Source organism: Triticum dicoccoides, chromosome 3B (genome assembly GCF_002162155.2).
Source record: "Triticum dicoccoides isolate Atlit2015 ecotype Zavitan chromosome 3B, WEW_v2.0, whole genome shotgun sequence".
NCBI lineage: Eukaryota > Viridiplantae > Streptophyta > Magnoliopsida > Poales > Poaceae > Triticum > Triticum dicoccoides.
The window spans coordinates 749,492,221-749,515,531 of record NC_041385.1 but is presented as its reverse complement, the minus strand read 5'-3'; positions in this window follow the sequence as shown (position 1 = coordinate 749,515,531).

The window sequence follows — 23,311 nt, the reverse complement described above, 5'->3', positions numbered from 1 at the left end:
ACTACTACTTATATTCAAAAACCACCTTTGCCTATTAGGATAAAGGAACATGCTAAAGTTTCAACTTTGTCAAGAAAAGTTATATTAGAACTTCCAAACTTGCTGAACAAATTAAAATAGAACCTAGTGTTGCTATGCCTAAAGATCTCCTTGTTGAAAATATAGATGGGCATATTATTTACTTCTGTGAGGAAGCTACTAGAATTGCCAAACCCGATGAAAAAGATAAACATAGACCCGTTGTTGGCATGACTGTTGTCTCAGTTAAAATAGGAGATCATTGTTATCATGGTTTATGCGACATAGGTGCTAGCGTGAGTGCTATTCCTTTTACCTTATATCAAGAAATTAAAAATGATATAGCACCCGCTGAAATAGAAGACGTAGATGTTACTATTAAACTTGCTAATAGAGACACCATCACACCACTTGGGATTGTTAGAGATGTTGAAGTCTCATGTGGGAAAATAAAATACCCTACTGATTTTCTTGTTCTTGGTTCCCCACAAGATGACTTTTGTCCCATTATCTTTGGTAGACCTTTCCAGAACACCGTTAATGCTAAAATAGATTGCGAGAAGTAAACTGTTGGTGTTAGTTTTGGTGATGAGTCTCACGAGTTTAATTTTTCCAAGTTTAGTAGAAAGCACCATAAGAAAGAATTGTCTATTAAGGATGAAATAATTGGTCTTGCTTCTATTGTTGTGCCTCCTATTGACCCTACAGAACAATATTTGCTAGACCATGAAAATGATATGCATCTACATGAAAGAAATGAAATAGATAAAATTTTCTTTGGACAACATCCTCTGCTTAAACACAATTTGCCTATTGAAACTCTAGGAGGTCCTCCTCCACCTAAAGGTGGTCTTGTGTTTGAATTAAAACAATTGCCAGACACTTTGAAATATTATCATCTTGATGAGAAAAAAGATATATCTTGTTATTATTGGTGCTAACCTTTCAGAACATGAAGAAAAAAGATCACTGAAGGTTCTGAAGAAGCACTGAGCTACTATTGGATATACTCTTGATGATTAAAAGGGCACTAGTCCCACTCTCTGTCAGCACAAATTAATATGGAGCCTGATTGAAAGTGCATTATATCGACTAGAGGGGGGGGGGTGAATAGGCAATTTTTATGAATTCTTCACTGAGGAATTTGCCGGTGAGGAAATTCCTTAGCGAAGAACTACTTGCAGCAGAAAAGTACTCAGAAGTAAGCATAACAGAATACAGACATAGTCATCATGATGAAATGAAGACAAGCACAGAGTACAGAAAGCATAATCACAGGATAACACAAGATGAAGACAAATAGACTGAAGAAATTGAACTAAGGAAATTGAGAAAGTCTTCAGTCAAAGTCTTCAAACACAGATATGAACAATCACTCAACATAGTAATGAGGAAATGAAAGAGTTGAGGAAATAGAACCAGTAAGGTTGGTGAAGACAATGATTTGGTAGACCAGTTCCAACTGATGTCTCAGTTGTACATCTGGTTGGAGCGGCTGAGTATTTAAACTCGAGGACACACAGTCCCGGACACCCAGTTGCTGAGCACGCAGCTCAGGACACCAAGTCCTCACCGTATTCTCCTTGAACTAAGGTCACACAGACCTCATCCAATCACTCGTGGTAAGTCTTCAGGCGACTTCCAAACCTTCACAGACTCGGTCACTCGGTGATCCACAATTCCTCTTGGATGCTCTAGACCATGACGCCTAACCGTCTGGAAGAAGCACAATCTTCGAAGGTAACAAGCATCGGATCCACGCAGGATCAATCTCTTTAGTGATGCTCAATCACTTTGGGTTTGTAGGTGTTTGGGTTTGGGTTTTTCCTCACTCGATGATTTTCGCTCAAAGACCTCGGAGGATGGGATGCTCTCAAATGACAAGTGTCAGTTTCTCTCGGAGCAGCCAACCAGCTAGTGGTTGTAGGGGGCGGCTATTTATAGCCTAGGGAGCAGCCCAACATGATAAGACATAAATGCCCTTTAATGATATGACCGTTAGGTGGATAAGATATTTTGGGATAGCTGGCGGGCAGCACAGCAACGGTCGGAAATTTGACTCTCAAATTCCTCAGGGCTATCATGTTCCTCACTGTGTAGGCAATCCACACTGGCGAATTCCTAACTCTTTAGTCAGAACAAATTCCTCAGCGACCAGAAGAACTTCGTCTCTGTCACTGAAGAAATTGACTGAACTGTATGAGATTTCCAAAGGCTTCACTCGAAGGGATTGGTAGGTGTAGGATTTTGAGTTGAGCATCACATGGAAATTTTTCCTTAGTATTTCCTCGACCCCCTTTAACAGTATGGTGTTTCCTATGACTCAAGAAAGATAAAACGAAACAACGAAAACAAAAGTCTTCACGCTTCATGTTCCTCAAATGAATACCAAGTCTTCAAGGTCACACCAATTTCTTCACTTTCAAAGTCTTCAGAAAGTCTTCAGTCAAAGAACTTCATTTTTAGGGGTCGACTTTCTCTGTAAATACCAAACTCCTCATAGACTTATAGACCTGTGCATACTCATAAACACATTAGTCCCTTAACCTATAAGTCTTTAATACACCAAAATCACTAAGGGGCACTAGATGCACTTACAATCTCCCCCTTTTTGGTGATTGATGACAATATAGGTTAAGTTTTCAACGGGGATAAACATATGAAGTGTAAGTACTGATATTGATGAATTGATCGCAAGATATATAAGAACTCCCCCTGAAGATGTGCATAGTGAGGAATTTGCTTTTGAGGCAATGCACATTTGAAGAGTTGAATCATGGAGATCTCCCCCTATATCTTGTAATTCATACACGCATTCTACATATAATATGAAGAATTTGAAATGCATGATGAAATATGGTGACTGATGTAATTCAGCATGCGTGTATTAACATATAACAAAGAGTAAGCATGCAGAAGAACACATCAAAAGTATCTGAGCACCATCAGGTTTAAGATTACAACTCGATCCACTAAAATTTTCAGAAGAGCAAGAGTTGTAACTTAGCAAAAAAACGCCCATATAATAGACCCGCTTGAAGACTAACTCAAATTTCTCCCCCTTTGTCATCGAATGACCAAAAGGATCGAAACTGAGGACTAACGCCCCTGAAGAATATCAAGTTGATGGAGGAGCGTCAGCGTTGTCGGGGTCGGTTGTCGTAGTAGGGCCTGCCGCAGTGTCGTCCAAGTCTTCATTTTCATCAGTGTCGCGCGATGAAGGATAGGAGCTGGCCACCAAGGAAGGAACCTTGACCTTCTTGAATTTCTTCGGTGGAGGTGCAGACCAGTCAAATTCTTCCTTGAGACCCATGTTCTTCAGATCTTCTGCGCTGTAGACATGAGATAGAACAGCCCAGGTACGGTTGAAGGTTTCATGGAGGTAGTAGTGGTTTTTCTTCACTGCATTGTGTGTTGAGGTCATGTTGTGAAGAATTGAACCAAACTGACGCTTGACCCATTGATGATTGCGATCAACTTTCTGATGAAGACTGAGGAGTAATTCACAATCAGTCATCACCCTGGGTGCTGTGGCTTGAGGATTTTGCCTGGCAGAGGTGTTGGCGGCAGAGTCATGTGTGGCAGAGTCATCATTGGTGGAGTAGGATGCAGCTTTGTGAAATTGACCATCCAATGGACGAATGCCTTCATCTATCACAACAGTTGCCTTGCCTTTGTCATCAGCTGAGGAAAATGTCTGTTTGAGGACTTCAATTGGAGGCAAGTAGATGATGTGGTTAAGAGTATCAGCCTTGTAACTGAGTGAAGATCTTGTCCTGATGAACCTCATAATCCATGGTGCATAAGGCTTCAACTCAAATGGTGACATAGCAATATTCACCAAAGTCCTCATGAAGAAATCATGGAAGTTGACGGGAACGCCATGAATGATATTGAAAAGCATATTCTTCATGATGCCAACGACTTCTTCATCATTTGAGTCATGGCCTTTGATAGGACTCATTGTCTTCGTCAGAATGCGATAGACAGTCCATGGCACATACAATAATTCCCCGACAAGGAATTTGGTTCGAGGGGCCTGCCTTGGCTTCAAAGGCTTCATCAGCACTTGCATGTAATGATTTGTAAGCTCAGGTTCGTTGTAGATGCAACGAGCACCTTCAAGGGGAGGATTGAGTGGGAGGGCACGAAGCAATTCAGTTGCTGGTGCCTTGTAGTGAGTATTGTCTGACATCCAGTCCAGCACCCATGAGTTCACATCTTCAGAATTTCCTGTGATGTGCAGCGTCGCATAGAATTGAAGAATGAGTTCTTCATTCCAATCACAGATGTTAGTGCAGAAATTCAGTAATCCAGCATCGTGAAGAACACTGAGGACTGGCTCGAAGCCCGACAGAGATTCCATGTCCACGTGAGGAATGTGTGCATGATCGAAGACTTCGTCTTTGTTGAATAGCATCGAGGAATAGAAATTGGCTTGACTAGCAGTCCAGAAACGCCTCTTCCTTATGCGAGCAGAATCATAAGGGTTGTAATCAGTGAAGAAAACATGCTCGCTAAAGAAATCTTCAGCCTTGAACTTTTGCTTGCGTGAGAATGGATCCGTTGGCTTTGGCAGAGGAGTGTCAGTGAGTTGCATCACGACCTCAGGAATCGCAATCTCACGTTCTTCAGGCTGAGGAATTTCTGGTTCCTCTTCAGTTGAAGTATGTGTTGTCATGTGATCAGCAGCAGCAGGTTCTTCAGCACTAGTGTCTGGAATTTCTTCATGCACAGACGAGGTGGGATGAGTTTCTTCAGAGCCCAGCTGAATGGTTGGTGCAGGGGACTGGGGTATTTGTTGTATTGGGGTGAAGGGTGGAGAATTGGGATGTTGACTTTCCCAAAAGTCATCATTCATCACAGGCGTAGTGCATCCAATATCCACGTCTTCATCTTCAATTTCTTCAACGCCAGCCTCTTCAGCTGTGAACTGAGGCATTGGCGAGGAAGCAACATGCATTGAAGGGATCGCATCCACTTCACTTTCTTCATCAATCTGCTCCGACGAAGCAACAGAATGATTTTCTTCATCAGATCCGCTAGGGATCACATATTCTTCACCAAAAGGAACAAGGTCCTTTGATGGCATGGTGGAAATCAGAACAGCATCAATTGGATTTTCAAACGAGCTTGTCATAGGCTTCACCTTCTTTGGAGCTGACGATTCTGAAGCAGCTGATGCTTTCCTTTTCTTCACTGCAGCTCGCTCTGCAGCCTTGGTCTTCTTCACATCTGATGCAGATGGAAGGATAGGAGTTGGTGTAGGCGCGGGAGGAGCTGAGGAATCTGTTTGAATTTCCTCAGGCGCAACTGTTGCAGTTACCCTGACTTCTTCAGTTTCTTCACGCGCACCACTAGTGGATGCCCTGGAAATTTCTTCAGCGGTTGGAATGGAGTCATCAGCCCTGGAACTAGCATTTTCTTCAGCAGACTGAAAATCATCAACGGTGCTGGCATGTTCTTTAGTAGGCTGAGCAGAGGCTTCAGCTTGAGGTTCTTCTTGTTGCGATGGGGCTACAACATTTGTGAATTTCTTAGTCAGTTTCACAAACTTGACTTTGGCTCCTTGCCAATCAGCATAATAAGCATTGAAATCATCGCTGAGGACTTTGATTTCAGCTTGGATCTTCACAAGATCGTCAGTGGTCATAGAGAGAATGTTATTCTTTAGAAACTTTTCCTTCTTGTACTGAGCCTTCTTGATCTGCCTAGCCTTCTCAAATTTCCATTTCTCTTCAGTGATGAAATGGGTTAGCATGTGACTTTGGCCAGGAGTCAAATGAAAATTAGGCATAGGGGTGTTTGGATCCTTGTGCCAGATATCAATGTAATCGAGGATCGCCCTTGGATCCAAAAGCAGTGGCACAGGTGTGCCTTTGGCTCTAGCGGCCCTTTCTTGTCTGTCTCTGATGATTTCTGCAAGTTCATCATCATCAGCTTCATCGTCAGATGGCACTTGGAAGGCAACCTGTTTCTTTTTCGGACTTGGCCGAGGACCTCGACCAGCCGTTGCCTTTGTCTTCAGCAGAGTGGGGCCTGATGAAGAGTTTGGTGCAGCTGAGAAACTCGCTGAGACACCAGAGGCAATAGTTATGCCTGCAGTCCTTTGGCACGTGGCCATATGTACAGGTGCTGAGGACTTTGCCGGAGCAGCTTAGGACTTTGGGGGATGAGCTGAGGATTTTGGAGGAGCAGGAGCAGCATGAGGAACTGGCCGTGAGGGCTTTGAAGAATCCGGCTGTGAGGGCATTGCTGAGGAACTTGGTCGTGAGGGCACAGTTGGTGAAGCACTTGGCTTGTGAGCGGGCTTCTTTGCCATTGATTTTCTAGGCTTGACAGAGGCATCAGTGGTAGCAGCAGTAGCAGAGTCTTCATTGAATTTCCTCACTGCTTCTTTGGCTTGTCTCGCCAACTTGGCTTGGCGTTTGGCCCATTCTTCAGGAAAATCCTCACCACGCTTGATGCTGGTGGGGTCAGCTTCTTGGCTAGGTGCCAATGGATCTCTTGGGCATGGAGGATTTAGTGCGAATTTCTTCATATACTTTGGAGTTACATACTTGTACTCCCTCCATTCTCTTGCCCATCTCCTTTCAATCCTTTGTATGCGCCCCTTGCGCTAATTTTTGTTTTCCTTTCCTAACTTAGCCTCATCAGGTGTGCAATAGTCAGCATAGATGTCCTCAGGTATTTCAAACGCAGTCATGACCTCAGGCCTCTTTCCTCCTTTCTATGGCTTCTTACCGTCTTCCATATTCTTCAATTGAGGAATTTGAACAATCGAATTCTCTGAAGAAGTATGCAACTTTTCTTCGAGGAACGCTGCAAATGAGTCAAGTTGATGAGAACCTAGTGATTCAGCAGCGGACATGAGTACCTGTGAACAGAGTATAGTTGCGAGGAATTTGGAGAGGTCATATGCATTCTCAGAAAGTTTTTCAAAAAGGACAAGTTTGAGGAATTTGACCAGATGAGCCTTGAAGAATTTCACTAAGTGTTCTTTGTCTTAGGTTCCAGAGTTGTATAGATCGAGGATCCACACAATTGAGGAATCTTGTAGAAAAATGATGCTTAGAGAAACAAATCAAGAACAGATGACTAGTGAGGTGTTTTGTCTGTGAGGATTTGAAGAATAAAACACCTTTGAAGATTTTGTAGAGAAAATTTGAATCAAAGAGGGCAGTAAAAGTAACTTTTAATTACCCTTGATGAAGAACACGACGAACTGAGAAGTGTAGATTTGAAGCTCGTCAGTTCAGATCTTCCATGCCCTAACTCGGCGGAGGAAGATAGCTACGGCGGCGGCGGAGTGAAGATTTCCACGGCCGGCGCGAGTACGAAGGCGATGAGGTCGAGGCAGTGAAGCTCTTCCTCACCGGCGACGATGGAGTAGCGGCGACACTAGGGTTTGAGAAGCTCGAGCGAGAGAGAGTGTGGTCGAGCGGAGTAAAGGAAGTGAGGAAGGGGAGAGGGGTATTTATAGTCACAGTGAAAAAATGTTCGCCCGAAGATTTAGGACGAACGTGCCCCTGACCCTTCTCATTCGCTTGACATGTGTCACCCACGTACTGAAAAGTGGAGATCATGTTAGATCGTGGGTGAATAGATAAGTCTATCGTGGGATACGGAACGGTTTGACCGGCAAAGCCAAAAATTTGGATAAGATAAGTTAAAAGTTCCGTTCGCAATTTCTTCAGCTGACAAGGACACAGTGAAGATTTTGAACGAGTTTCAAATAGAACGCACATGAAGAATTTGTGAATAGACTGGGTTGAGTATAGCATAGAGGGGGAAGGGTCCGATCACATTCACTTAGCAGAAAATGCAACTTGAAGAAATAGCCATAAGTGAATGCTGTAGAGGACATAAACTCTTATATATATAGTCAATGAAGAAAAACGACGGAAACAGTGAAGATTTTGAAAAATTGAAGAATTTGAAAAACTAAGGAATTTCAAAAAAATGAAGATTTTCAACTTTGGTGGTGGCGTGACCCACCGTATAAGAATGATGATTTCAGACACCGCGTACAATTGTCGTAGGGTTCTGAGAATCAAATTCTTCATTAATTTCTTCACACTTAGAGTGTTATTCTTCATTGATTGAAGAAAAACATATCTTCATGTGTTGCACATCTAAGTCATCAATTTTGCATAAGTGTTAGGATGAGTGTCCATTTCAAAGAACATTCGAAGACTCTAAGATATTTAGCTCACACCGCAACTTACTAAATCTCTTCTCATCCAAGGGCTTTGTGAAGATATCGGCTAGCCGTTCTTCAGTCTTCACGTGCTCGATGGAGATGTCTCCCTTCAACACATGATCACGAAGAAAATGATGACGAATCTGAATGTGCTTTGTCTTCGAGTGCTGAACTGGGTTGTGAGCAATCTTGATGGCACTCTCATTGTCATAGAGGAGAGGCACATTCTTCACATTGACACCATAGTCCTTGAGGGTTTGCTTCATCCACAGCAATTGAGCACAGCAAGAACCAGCAACAATGTACTCAGCTTCCGCAGTAGACAGTGATACGCAGTTCTGTTTCTTCAAGGACCAACAGACCAAAGATCGTCCGAGGAAATGACAAGTACCAGATGTTGACTTGCGGTCCACACGATCACCAGCATAGTCAGAGTCAGAATATCCAATGAGATCAAAAGTAGAGCCCTTGGGGTACCATAATCCTAGTGTTGGTGTGTGAGCTAGATATCAAAGAATATGCTTCACAGCCTTATGGTGTGATTCCTTCGGTGTAGCTTGAAATCGGGCACACATGCAAACACTAAGCATTATATCTGGCCTAGATGCACATAAGTACAATAAAGAACCAATCATGGAGCGGTATACCTTGTGATCGAAGTCAATACCATTTTCATCAGTGCATAGATGGCCATTTGTGGGCATAGGAATTTTGACGCCTTTGCAATCTTGCATGCCGAATTTCCTCAGAACATCCTTGAGGTATTTCTCCTGAGATATGAATATGCCATTGTGCTGTTGACGAATTTGAAGACCTAAGAAGAATTTCAACTCTCCCATCATAGACATTTGATATTCTTCACTCATCATATAGGCAAATTCATCACTATAACGTTGGCCAGTACAGCCAAAGATAATATCATCAACGTATATTTGGCACACAAACAGTTCACCATCATAAGATTTAGTAAAGAGAGTAGGGTCGAGTGAACCGGGTGTGAAGCCATTCTTCACGAAGAATTCCTTCAAAGTATCATACCACGCCCGAGGGGCCTGCTTGAGGCCATAGAGGGCCTTGTTGAGTCTGAAGACTTTGTCAGGATTCTTTGGATCTTCAAAACCTGGGGGTTGAGCAACATATACTTCTTCCTCAAGCTTACCATTGAGGAATGCACTTTTCACATCCATTTGATATAAAGTGATATTATGATGGTTAGCATAAGAAAGTAGTATGCGAATAGCCTCAAGTCTAGCAACAGGTGCAAAAGTTTCATCGAAATCAATTCCTTCAACCTGTGTGTAGCCTTGAGCTACAAGTCATGCCTTATTCCTCACCACAAGGCCATTTTTATCTTGCTTGTTGCGGTAGATCCACTTTGTGCCAATGACATTATGCTTGCGAGGATCTGGACGTTTGACTAGTTCCCAGACATTGTTGAGCTCGAACTGATGTAGTTCTTCTTGCATGGCCTGAATCCACTCAGACTCTAGAAATGCTTCATCTACCTTAGTGGGCTCTGTGATGGAGACAAAAGCATAATGCCCACAAAAGTTAGATAAATTTGAAGCTTTTGAGCGTGTGAGAGGACCTGGTGCTTCAATGTCATCGATGATCTTATCAACTTGCACTTCTTTTGCAACGCGAGGATGAGCTGGTTGTCGTCGAGGAGCTTGATCAGCATTTTCTTCAGCACCATTTTCTTCAGCATTGTCTTCAGGTGCATTAGCTCGATGATCTTCGCGTTCTAGAATGAATTCTTCAGCAGATTCTTCATTAGGAATGACATCCTCAGTCGCCTTGAACTTGATAGAATCCTCAGGTGCTGGTTCATCTATCACAGAAGGTAGGTGCTCTCTTTGCGAGCCATTAGTTTCATCGAACCGCACATCTACAGTTTCAACAACCTTGTGAAGAGCGTTGTTGAAGACTCTATAGGTGTGCGAGTCCTTTCCGTAACCAAGCATAAAACCTTCATGTGCTTTCGGCGCAAATTTAGCATTGTGATGAGGATCTCTAATCCAACATTTAGCACCGAAGACTTTGAAATAACTCACATTGGGTTTCTTGTTAGTGAGGAGTTCATAGGTAGTCTTCTTGAAGAATTTGTGAAGATATACTCTGTTGATGATGTGGCACGCGGTATCAATTGCATCAATCCAAAAACGACGAGGCGTTTTGTATTCATCAAGCATAGTGCAAGCCATCTCAACAAGAGTTCTGTTCTTGCGCTCCACGACGCCATTTTGCTGAGGAGTATAAGGAGCAGATAACTCATGAGTAATACCAAGTTCAACAAGATAGTCATCAAGACCAGAATTCTTGAACTCAGTTCCATTGTCACTCCTGATGTGCTTGATCTTCACACCAAAGTTAGTTGAAGCCCTCGAGGAGAATCATTTGAAGACTTCCTGCACTTCATGTTTGTAAGTGACAATGTGTACCCATGTGTAACGAGAGTAATGATCAACAATAACAAAGCCATATAGAGATGCATCATTATTGACTGCTGAGTAATGATTAGGACCAAAGAGGTCCATGTGAAGCAATTCGAATGGACGAGTAGTGGTCATGATAGTCTTTGCTGGATGCTTGGCCTTGGTCATTTTTCCAGCTTCACAGTCTCCACACAAGTGATCCTTGAGGAATTTGATATTCTCAATGCCAATGACATGCTTCTTCTTTGCAAGCGTGTGCAAATTCCTCATGTCTGCGTGACCAAGTCGTCGATGCCATAGCCAGCCTTCTGAAGCTTTTGCAAGTAGGCACATGGCTGGTTGTGGTCCTGTAGAGAAATCAACGATATACAAGTCTCCTCTCCTAAAGCCTTCGAAGACTTTGGACTTGTCAGCTTCCATAATCACAACACAACGATACTTGCCAAAGACAACAACCATATCAAGATCACAAAGCATTGAGACTGACATGAGGTTGTATCCTAAGGACTCAACAAGCATGACTTTGTCCATGTGTATGTCCTTAGAGATCGCAACCTTACCTAGACCCAATACCCGACTTTTGCCTTTGTCAGCAAAGATGATATGCTTCAGATGTGACAGTGATAAGGGAGCATCCATCAATAGGTTCTTGTCACCAGTCATGTGATTTGTACATCCACTATCGAGGACCCACTCAGTGGCTTTGGGTTGATCATCCTACAGATGAATTAGTGCAACTTACGAACTCATATACTTCATCAGTGAAGAATATGATATCAAATTCATCATATGAATTTCATCAAAGAGTAAAAACAAATATAGCAGTATGAGGATGTGTGAAATGAAAGTTCATTTCATCATGATTCGCCTGCGTCCTTTCAGGCATTTTTGTCAGGCCCCCAACAAATTCTTCAGACATTAAAGCACGTCTGGAGATCGGACCCTGTGGAAGAAATTAGTTATTTTTCTTCACCACCCACATCTGAAGGGGTGGCAAAGAGTTCATCACTCTATGAGCTCCATATGAGAATGGTGGCATAGAAGCCAATCCATTTCATTTCACATAAGAGGGGTTAGGGCAAGCATATGAATAAGTAGAGAAATTCTTCGAGGACTTATGAACATATTGGTTTGAAGAATAATGCACATATTCACAGCCCTTAGCTCTACCTTGCGAAACAGAGTTGTTAGTATGATGATAATCATATGAGGACTTTGATCCTTTTGAGGAATTTGATCCACGTGAGGAATTTGGTCCGTATGAGGACTTGGATCCATATGAAGAATTTGGTCCATATGAAGAGTTTGATCTAGGGTTCCTATTCTTCACTGGTGGTGTCATGAGGACATTCAACTGAAGACTTTCAAGGCACTTCTTGGGAACCCAGATTTTCTTCATAGGAGAACCGTTCCTGCAGTTAGTGCCAACATATCTAGCAAATACTTCACCATTCTGATTTTTGAACAGTTTATAGTTGGAGTCAAATGACTCATTAGAAGAATGAGGAGATTCACATGTAAAGCCAGATAAGTTAGATGGATCAACTGGAGGTCCCTTTGCAGCAACCCATGAGGTTTTGGGGTACTGCTCAGGCTTCCAATATGTTCCATCAGCATTGAGTTTCCTCTCAAAGGCAATACCCTCTTTCCTAGGGTTCCCGTTGAGGATCTGCTTTTTAAGCACATCACAAAGAGTCTGATGCCCTTTGAGGCTTTTGTACATGCCTGTCATGTACAATTCCTTCAGCCCTGCATCGTTAGTGATACTAGCAATGACCTCAGATGAGGAATTAGTGATAGCAGAGGCAGGTGAAGAATTTGTAACAGTTGAAGCATTTGAACATTCAGGTGAAGAATTAGCAGATTCACGTTCAATGCACTTTAAGCATGGAGGAACAAATTCTTCCTAAGAAGCGCTGATTTGTTGAGCTAGCAATGAATCGCGCTCCTTCTGAAGATCTTCATTACTCACTCTTAGCTTCTCAAGATCTTTCTTTCTTTGAAGAAGTTCAAGAGAAAGCTTCTTGTGATCAAATAAGAGAGCGTTATGATGACCTTGAAGGTCGTCAAACTTGGAATGGAGTCCCTGAAGACTTTCAGCCAAGGCTCTTGACTGATCCATTTCTTCACCCAACATATCATCGCTCTTATTTAGCATGTCTTGAACTTTTTCCAAAGCTCTTTGTTGTTTAGTGGCAAGGGAAGCAAGTTTGACATAGCTAGGTCCAAATTCATCGCCAGATTCATCATCACTAGATTCGGATAGGTAGGATTCAGTTACCTTAGCATTGTTTGCCATAAGGCAGGGGGTAGACGATGATGATTCTGGTTCAAATGTCATTGCATTGAGAGATTCCTTGTAATCCTCAAACCAAGGATCATGACGAGTCCAATGACCTTCATAGACCTCAGAGAGACGGTCCCAGATTAGCTTCGCGTGATTGAGATGCATGATGTTCCTGAACTGATTTCGGGACAAACTAGAGCAGATGACATCCTTCGCTGTGAGGTTAAGCAATGTGTACTTGCGAATCTCATCAGCCTCAGCCATCTTGCATAGATCGGTAAGACCGATCTTGGTGACGGTCCACAGTTCGCTGTCCATAGCCATGAGTCACTTTTTCATCATGGCCTTCCACCGAGGATACTCATGACCGTCAAAGATAGGGCAGGAAACGTTCCTTGATCCTACAGTCAACATAACTAGAACTCCAGGTGGTTAAACTAAAATCACACAGAACAAGGGAGTACCTTGCTCTGATACCAATTGTGTTGGGGATATAACTATTTGAGTAAGCCGCCCAGGAGGGGCCGGGTTACGCAAAGAAGACTTACCAGAGAGAAGGCCCAAGACCAAAGCATGAAGATGGTGGTTCATAGAGGGCTTAAGGCCCACAGGTGACTTAAGGCCCGTTGTAGTAAACCGCCATAATGGCATGACTTGTATCATAAGGTAGTTTTAACTAGTCACCGAGCCGGACACTGTTATAAGCTGGCCGGGACTCTGTAGGCCACAAGGCGTCAGCCCGTGTATATAAGGGGACGACCTGCTGGCGGATTAGGGCAAGAAACAACTCATCGAGAACTGGGCATAGCGTATCTCGCTCCCTGGTCATCGAAACATCAATACCAACCCAACTAGACGTAGGCCTTACCTTCACCGTAAGGGGCCGAAGTAGTATAAACCCTCTCGTGTCCTTTGTCCCGATTAACCCCTTCAAGCTTCCTAGTTGCGATGGCTCCATAACTAAGTCCTTTCACGAGGACATCTGACATGACAATTCCACGACAGTTGGCGCCCACCGTGAGGCCAGCGCACGGTGGATTTGAGTTCTTGAACGACAGCTTCGAAGGGCTCAAGGGATACGTAGTGGGCCGGATGACCAAGAGTCGTCGCGGCAAGATCTACATTGACGACGAAGGCTGGGGCCCCGACGCCGGCTCAGTTGAGTACGGGTACCGGGTCCCCTTCGGAGGGATCCACGTCTTCATCAGCCAGATTGGCGAGCTGGGGCCTGAGCCGGACAACTGCACCGACCTCGTCGAGACAGCTCAGCGTGCGAAAACCGCCTGGGCTCAACCCGGCATGAAGCATGTCTTGGTGGGATGTGTCCACAGAGAAGAGCTTTCCGAAAGTCCTGAAGATGGTGGTGAGACGGCCGTCCACTCTGACGGTGATTCGTCCGCCCGTTCAACAGATTCTCTGTATCAAGTTCAAGATGGTGTGCTCGGGGGCTGTTCCGATGGCTTCAGTATTGTGGACCCCTGTGAGTCGCCGAATTGGGCAGGAGTCTTCATGGCTGGGACTCAACCCGGTCAAAACTCTACAGCCGCTACTGCAGTTACGTCCGGGATAGGAGCGGCCGGGGTAGGAGGCCCTGTGCGCCCGCCGGCTCAAGTGCTGATAGACCTCATGGACAAGCTTACAACCCTGTTAACCGCCACGGTTATCCCTGCGAACAAAGATGAGCATGACGCGGAGGTGGCACGGGTACGTGAGGAGATAGCTCAGGCCAAGGAGGCCTTGGCAGCTGAGGATACTAGACTAGCTACGGAGCGGGCGGCTCTCGACGCCCGGGCACAACGGTTGCAGTCAGAGGCTTACCAGCTCACGATGAGCTTAAACGCGTCCAATGAGGTAATGAGTAGGAGACACCAGAAGACCCAATCCCGGTTACCTCCGAATTACAACCCTCGAGTTCTTTTCGCTACACCCATTCCAATTTCTTCCCGAAACTTCCCAAGAAAAATCCCGAATTGGATCCAAAATTGACGGGTTAATGTGAGTGAGAAGGGGTCATTCGAGCCTATGGAAATAGGATACTCTGTTTACATAGAAATCCCTACGTCCTTACGTTCTATTTAGGATTAGGAATAGGTGTAATCAGACCTGCTTTTGACATATCTATCCTATTCTTATTTGGGTACCATATGCACCTCTTTGGGCTTCTATTGAATCGAGAAATTGGATTGTACATATATTTCGATTCAACAAAGTGCCAATAGCTTCTGGATGTTGGCTAAGTGATTCAATCTTCGCCTTGGAATAAAGAGAATTGATGTTGGCGCGATCTAACCTATTATGGGGAATCGGTCCTGCACTTGTCCTATCATACCTTTTTCGTGTATACGAAATAGTGGACTTGACTAACTCAATTCTTAGGAAATCGCGCGAGCCGGCCCAAGTAACCCGCCATATGCCAATCAGCTTATGACATCCGGAGCAGGAGGACCGACTCAGCGTCGAGAGATGCCACCTCCTCATATGAGCATGGCACCGCCACGTTATGTGCTGATACCGCCGGGTCACTTTTCCAACCCCATGGAGAACTTAATCGCAGCATCAGTGCGTCTGGCGGCTCTCCCAGTGGATGATGATGATCCAACAGCGGTGGAGACCCGGAGAATCAGGGAACTTGTCCAGACGGCCCTGGCTCAGCAAGAGACCTATTCTTATAGCCAGGATAGGATTCATTCAACTCCTCCGCCTTGGTTAGCACCGCCTCGTAAGAACCGGAGTCCGAGTTACAGCAGGCACATGGAATCTAAAGCTTTGTCAAGCAACGCCCAACGCCGCGACCAACATGGTGGCTATAACCCGGTATAGGACTGAGTACGTCAGGAGAACGAGCGGGCGGCTCAGCTGGCGGCTCAACAGGCGGCACATCAGAATATTACAAAGTATCCAACGACTTCCACTGAGATGGGGGTAGCCACCAGAACCGGTGGTGTTCCTTGTTTGATACCGGCTTTGTGTAATGTGCGCCTGCCCAAGGACTTCAAGGGACCTCGAAAGGTGCCGAATTACATGGCCGATTTACAACCTGGAGCCTGGATTGAGAGCTATGAGATGGCCATGGAGCTGTTGGAAGTCAGTGACGCGGCAATGGCCAAATACTTTACCATGATGTTAGATGGAACGGCTCGGTCTTGGTTAAATAGTTTACCACCTAATTCCATTGGTTCGTGGGAGGAGTTAAAAGCCCGTTTCATCCAGAACTTCAAGGACACCTGTAAGCAATCTATGTCAATCGTGGACTTGACGAATTGCAAGCAGGGGGAGGGAGAATCCACCACCCATTGGCTACGCCGGGTCAAGGAGATAATTCATTCATCTGATAAGATGGATGCCGGCTCTGCAGTCCTCATGTTGGAGAAAAATTGCAGCTTTGAGCCGCTGAGGCAGAAGCTGGGGCGCCTTAAGCGTGCCTGCAGGGATATGGGCACGCTAATGGCAGCTTTAGTCAAATATGCCGATTCTGATAGTACCAAGGATCCTGCGTCTGATGATGAGAGAACAGGGAAGGGAAAAAGGAACGGCAATGGAAAGGGTCAACAGCACAACCCGGTGAATCAAAGCGGCAATAAGCGTAAGGAGGACGACAACCCGAAGCTTGTAGCCAATGCTAATACGCAGGGCAACAATCAGAGACGTAAGGGTAAGTGGCCTCGATCCGGCGGGTCAGGCCCATCTCTTGAGCAGCTACTCAATGAGCCTTGCCCGAAACACGGCACCAGGAAGCACCCCGCTACACACCTGTGGAAAGATTGCACAATCATGAAAGCATTTAAAAATTCCAATACCATTGATGGTAATCATGGATCTGGCGGCGGTTCAGGGGCTGGCGGCTTTCATGGCCCGGGTGGCGGTTCAAATTCCGGTTTTCAGGCACAGCCGGGTGGAAATAATCAGCAGCAATCTGGTCAGGGAGGACAACAGCAGCAGCAGTCGGGTTATCAGAGCCATGCGAAACAGTTGAGTGGTGGACAGTACCATGTGTTTACCACTAGCTTATGCAAACATGACCAGAAGGTTCTTAAGAGGGCCATAAATTCGGTTGAGCCAGCGATTCCTCGTTATTTAAGATGGTCAGAGCAACCCATCATATGGAGAAGAGAGGATCACCCTCTGCGAGTCGATAATCCGGGTCAGTTAGCCTTGGTGGTAGCACCCCAGGTTGGTGGATATAAATTCACTAAGGTACTCATGGACGGAGGTAGCAGCATCAATATCCTCTATTATGATACTTTCCAGCGCATGGGGTTGACTGAAAAGAATCTGAGAACATCCAACACTGTTTTCCACGGGGTGGTTCCAGGAAAGTTGGCTTACCCAGTGGGCAAGATTGAATTGGAGGTGGCTTTTGGAGATGAGCATGATTCCAGGGCTGAGAAATTGACGTTTGAAGTGGTCAAAATCAGGAGTCCGTATCACGCTTTGTTTGGGCGACCGGCTTACGCTAAGTTCATGGCACGGCCGTGTTACGTTTACTTACAGCTCAAGATGCCGGGTTACAAGGGCACCATCACTGTGCATGGGAGTCGAAAGGTGGCTTTGGAATGTGAAGAAGGCGACGCGGCTTACGCTAAGACTGCCTATGCCGCGGAGGAGCTTAAATTTTATCAAGACAATGTTGACCCGGCGGATATGACCTCCCTCAAAAAACCAAGTACTGAGCATGACCCGGCGTTGAAATTTAAATCGGCCGCTAAGACAAAGCTTGTTGACTTTACCCCAGGAAACGCCTCTAAGCAGTTCAGTATCAGTGCCAATTTGGATCCTAAATAGGAAAGCGCGCTCATCGAGTTCATCCATGAGAACCGGGACATCTTTGCATGGAAATCTTTTGACATGCCGGGTGTACCGAGGGAACTTGCTGAGCACACTCTCAATATTGATCCGAAGTACAAGCCGGTCAGGCAGTTTCTCCGACGATTCAACGAAGAGAGACGAAAAGCTATTGGGGAAGAGGTTGCCTGGCTCTTAGCGGACGGGTTTATTGTTGAAGTTTTTCATCTGGAGTGGTTGGCTAACCCGGTGTTGGTGCTCAAGAAGAACGGCACTTGGCGGATGTGCGTGGATTACACGGACTTAAACAAGGCTTGTCCGGCTGATCCCTTTGCTCTCCCCCGTATTGATCAAATCATTGATGCTACGGCGGGTTGTGAACGTTTGAGCTTCTTGGATGCTTACTCTGGTTATCATCAGATCAAGATGGCAGTTAAGGACTAGGAGAAGACAGCTTTCATCACTCCGTTTGGGGCCTTCTGTTATGTATCTATGTCGTTTGGACTCAAGAGTGCCCAGGCGACTTATCAGTGATGTGTGTAGAACTGTTTGCACGATCAAATTGGGCGTAATGTTCATGCTTTTGTGGATGACATCATGGTGAAATCCAGAGAAAAGGAAACCTTAATATCCGACTTGATAGAGACCTTTGACAATCTACGGGTTTACATGATGATGCTTAACCCGGCCAAGTGTGTGTTTGGTGTACCGACAGACAAGCTCTTGGGTTTTCTGGTGTCAAACAGAGGCATTGAAGCTAATCCGGAGAAGATCACGGCGATTACCTCTCTGGCTAAAGCGGCGTGTATTAATGATGTTCAGCGCCTGGCGGGACGTGTTGCTGCTTTAAGCCGGTTCATCAGCCGGTTAGGGGAGAAGGCCTTACCGCTATATCAGATGATGAACAAAATGGACACTTTCCTCTGGAGCGATGCTGCCAACACTGCCTTTGAAGATTTAAAGAGACAGTTGTCTGAGCCACTGGTTCTTGCGGCTCCCATTGATAGAGAGCCGCTATTGTTATATGTGGCTGCTAACTTGCGGGCCGTCAGTGTTGCCATCATGGTAGAGCATAAAGAGGCAGGCAAGGAGCATCCGGTTCAAAGGCCGGTTTACTACATCAGTGAGGTGCTCATTGAGTCTAAACAAAGGTATCCACATTGGCAGAAGCTTGTTTATGGTGTGTTCATGGCAAACTGGAAGCTGAAGCAGTACTTTCAAAGTCATCCTATAATGGTGGTAAGTTCATCTCCTTTGGGAGACATCATTCAGAATAGGGAGGCCACAGGACGAATCGCCAAGTGGGCTATTGAGCTTGGGCCTTATGGTTTGAAGTATATGCCTCGTACTGCCATCAAATCTCAGGCGTTGGTGGACTTTATCAATGACTGGACAGAGTTGCAGGCACCCGAGGAGAAGCCGGACAATACATATTGGATTATTCACTTTGATGGGTCCAGACAGTTAGAAGGATCAGGGGCTAGAGTTGTTTTAACTTCCCCTCGAGGTGACAAATTTTGTTATGTGATCCGGCTCATGTTTCCTTGTACTAAAAATGCAGCTGAATATGAGGCCTTGCTCCATGGTCTCCGGATGGCTAAGGAGATGAATTTAAGCCGGGTAAGGTGCTTGGGCGACTCAGACCTCGTGGCTCAACAGGTCTCAGGCACGTGGGATTCTAAGGATCCCCTTATGGCGGCTTATCGTCGTGAAGTAGATGTTGTAGCTAGGTACTTCAAAGGATATCAGGTGGAGCACATTGATAGAAGGAAGAATGAGGCGACTGATGCGTTAAGCCGGTTGGGCTCTCAGCGTAAGCCGGTACCGCCTAACACCTTTCTTGATGTTCTGCATAATCCTTCTGTCAAGGTCCCTACAGAGGAAGAGCTTGCAGTGCCAGACCCGGAGGTACAGTTGGTGGCCGCACTTCACATCATCCCAGATTGGACATTGCCATACTTGGCTTATATGACCCGGGGAGAGCTGCCTGAGGATGAGACCTTGGCAAGACAAATTGTCAGGCGGTCCAAATCCATGACAATTGTTAATGGCGAGTTACATCACCTCAGTGTCACAGGGCCGTTCCAGCGTTGTGTGTCACCTGCAGAGGGTCAAGAGATACTTCGAGAGATCCATGAAGGAGATTGTGGTCACCATGCCGGCTCAAAGTCTCTGGTGGCCAAGGCCTTCCGTCATGGTTTTTATTGGCTGACGGCTCATGCTGATGCGGAGGACCTTGTTAGCAAATGTGACGGATGTCAAAAATTCTCACGACGAGCTCATGTGCCGGCTCAAGAATTGAGGATGATTCCAATTACTTGGCCGTTTGCAGTCTGGGGGCTTGACATGGTGGAACCCTTCAAGAGGTCTAAGGACAAAAAGACACACCTCCTGGTGGCAGTGGATAAATTTACAAAGTGGATTGAGGCAGAGCCGGTCAGTCAGTGTGATGCGGCCACGGCGGTTCAGTTCATCAAAAAGGTGATCTTTCGTTTTGGTTTTCCACATAGCATCATAACTGATAATGGCACTCCAAGGGTGCAATGGAAGAGTTCTGTCAACGAGAGCATATCCGGCTTGACGTTTCGGCTGTTGCTCATCCTCAATCCAACGGTCAAGCAGAAAGAGCTAATCAGGAAATTTTAAGGGGTATCAAACCACGGCTCTTGGTCCCCTTACAGCGGACTCCGGGTTGTTGGGTGGAAGAATTACCCTCTGTGCTGTGGAGCATCAACACTACGCCTAACAGATCCACGGGTTATACACCTTTTTTCATGGTTTATGGAGCAGAGGCAGTTCTGCCAAGTGATATCCGGCACGATTCGCCCCGGGTGGCGGCTTACGTTGAGGCTGATAATGAAAAAGCTCGACAGGAGGCACTTGGCTTGTTGGATGAGGAGCGAGACTTGGCCATAGCCCGCTCAGCGATTTACCAGCAAGACCGTCGTCGCTATCACAGCCGCCGGGTCAGAAGCAGAACATTTCAGGAAGGTGACTTAGTGCTCCGGCTCATCCAGGATCAGTCCAATATGCACAAGCTATCCCCTCCTTGGGAAGGACCCTTTGTGGTCAGCAAGAATCTGAACAACGGGTCATACTACCTCATTGATATTCGAGAATACAAAGACTCACGTAAGTCGGAGGAGGAGACCCGCCGGCCGTGGAATATCGCCCATCTTCGGCCTTACTATACTTGAGCCACCGGCTCCTAGGATGTATATATTTTTGACGATGTACATATTATATAAAGCAATAAAGCAGGACCTCTGTCCTTTTTTCCCATAAAGAATGTTTTTATGTCTTCTTTATCAGGTGATGGACACTACCAACAGGGAGCGGATCATATCTGAATCCAGCTTTCCCTTTGGACCGGCTTATGATCATATCTGAATCTAGCCATGATCACTTGGGGGCTTCCTGTTCAAACATAGGTCATATCCGAACCAAAGAGAACATAGCTATCGATACCCGCTTGATCGGCATACTGCCAAACCCACTTGGGGGCTTCTTGTTCATATTTGAATCATAGCTTAACCCCTTTGGGTCTGACGTGGATTGTATACGAATCAGCATCATTAAACAAATCTCATGGTCACTTGGGGGCTTCCTGTTCAAACATAGGTCATATTCAAACCAAAGAGAACATAGTTGTCGATACCCATTTGATCGGCATCGCCAAGCCACTCGGGCTATATGATCGTATCTGAATCTTAGCTTAACCCCTTTGGAACGGTTTACTGATCATATTCGAATCAGAAGCCTGTAAATTATTTTGACTATCCTGAGACCTTGGGAAAACATTATGAGATGTTTTTGTCTTTCCGGTTTAATATTGGTCACACCAGGTTGTTAAGTACCAGGTGGGCATCGAATCAACAGGAAAGGTTATTAAAGGATCGCATGCATGCTATTATGTTTATGCTTAGCAAAGTATAGTCGTAAACCGGCCGGTGTAAGGTGCCTTTGGTTCGTGTCCGGGTTACAAATACTTTATGTGACCCACGGTGTGATAAACCGCTAAGAGAGCTTTGATTTGTTTCATGTGCAGGGTAAGACAAGAAAATTTAACATCAGGGAGGCAAATGATCAACATAAGCTGGAAATATATAGCAATGGCGGCTTATGAAAGTATTAAGCGCCATAAACATGCGCGAAGGCATGACAAAGTTGAAAGGTTTTTCTACCCTATTACAAGATTCCCCGAGTCTGAATAAATGAAGCATTGTTTTTTGCAAAATATCTGGCGATTCACTCCTTCGGCGGGCTTGAAGCCTCCGGGTTATCCTTCTCCGCTTCTCCGTCGGCTGTCTTGTCCTGGAAAGTCGATGAGGCCTAGTCAATACCGCTCAAAGCTTCAGACTCAGCTTCATCATCTATGAAACCGGCTGGGTCCACTTCAGGGGCAAAAGTATGCTTACGAATTGGAGGGACCAGGATGATTTGATCATATGGAGCATTTGGAATTCTCCGGTTTTCACTGTCATACGCCGGTGCATACTTGCTAAGATCAGTGTCGTTTCCAAAAAGGGTTGCCACGGGACGTATGGCTTTGACACAGGCGGTGAAGTCATGGTCGTCAAATGCAGTGCCATCCTCCTTCAGACTTGGGTATCCAAGGGCAAGGTCGGCCGGGTCTAGTTCTGGGAGCCATGCTTTAGCCCGGCTCAATGCGGCTACGGCTCCGGCTCTTGAGGACGCCCGCCTTAAGTCTTGGATCCGCTGAGGAAGAAAAGCGAGGCTCTTCAATATGTCTTGCAGAAGGCGGGGATGTGGAGTTGATAAAGCTACAACGGCCAAGGCACGTTGTGACCCGGAGTATAGCTATTCCACTAAGGTGTAAACTGCTTTAAGCTTGATCAGCATGTTTTGCTTTAGGTTGATACTCCTCGGGCATGTATGTGCACAAGTATAACAGTCAGCCGGAAGTAATTATTACCATAGTCATTGTAAGTTTACAAGGTTGGAAGATTTGCACGATAACTTACCGAAGATGGCTGAGACCAGTTGAGATATCTGCCGTTTTAAGTCGGACAGCTCGGTTGTTGCTTTTGCAAGGGATGCTTCTGCTATTTTGGCCCGAGTCACCAGGGAAGCCTTCTCATCAGCCCAAGTTTTCTTCTCCGACTCAAAATTCTTCTTCAGCTTCTCATTTTCAGAGACATTGAATTCAAATTTGGAGTTAGCCTTCTGCGTCTCAAGTTCTTGAGTTTCCAGACGGCTCTTCAGGACAGCGACTTCCGATTCAAACTGACTTATGGCAGCCTGCATTGACACCAGGTTATGGTAAGGATTATAGTAAGGTAACATTCAAGTCCCAAACACTTTACAAGTAAAGATACTTGGCACTTGGGGGCTAATGTATGCTGAAGAATTTTAACCTTATCCTACCGGGTCACACATATTAAGTCTCAAGCACTTTACAAGTAAAGATACTTGACACTTGGGGACTAATGTATATTGCAAAATTTACAACTATCATGTTATAACTGGGTTAAATATATTCTCTTTGAACCGGTTCAATTAATAAGTAAAGCAGATTTCTAAGTCTACAACATATTTATTCATAAGCAATAGACTTGGGGGTTG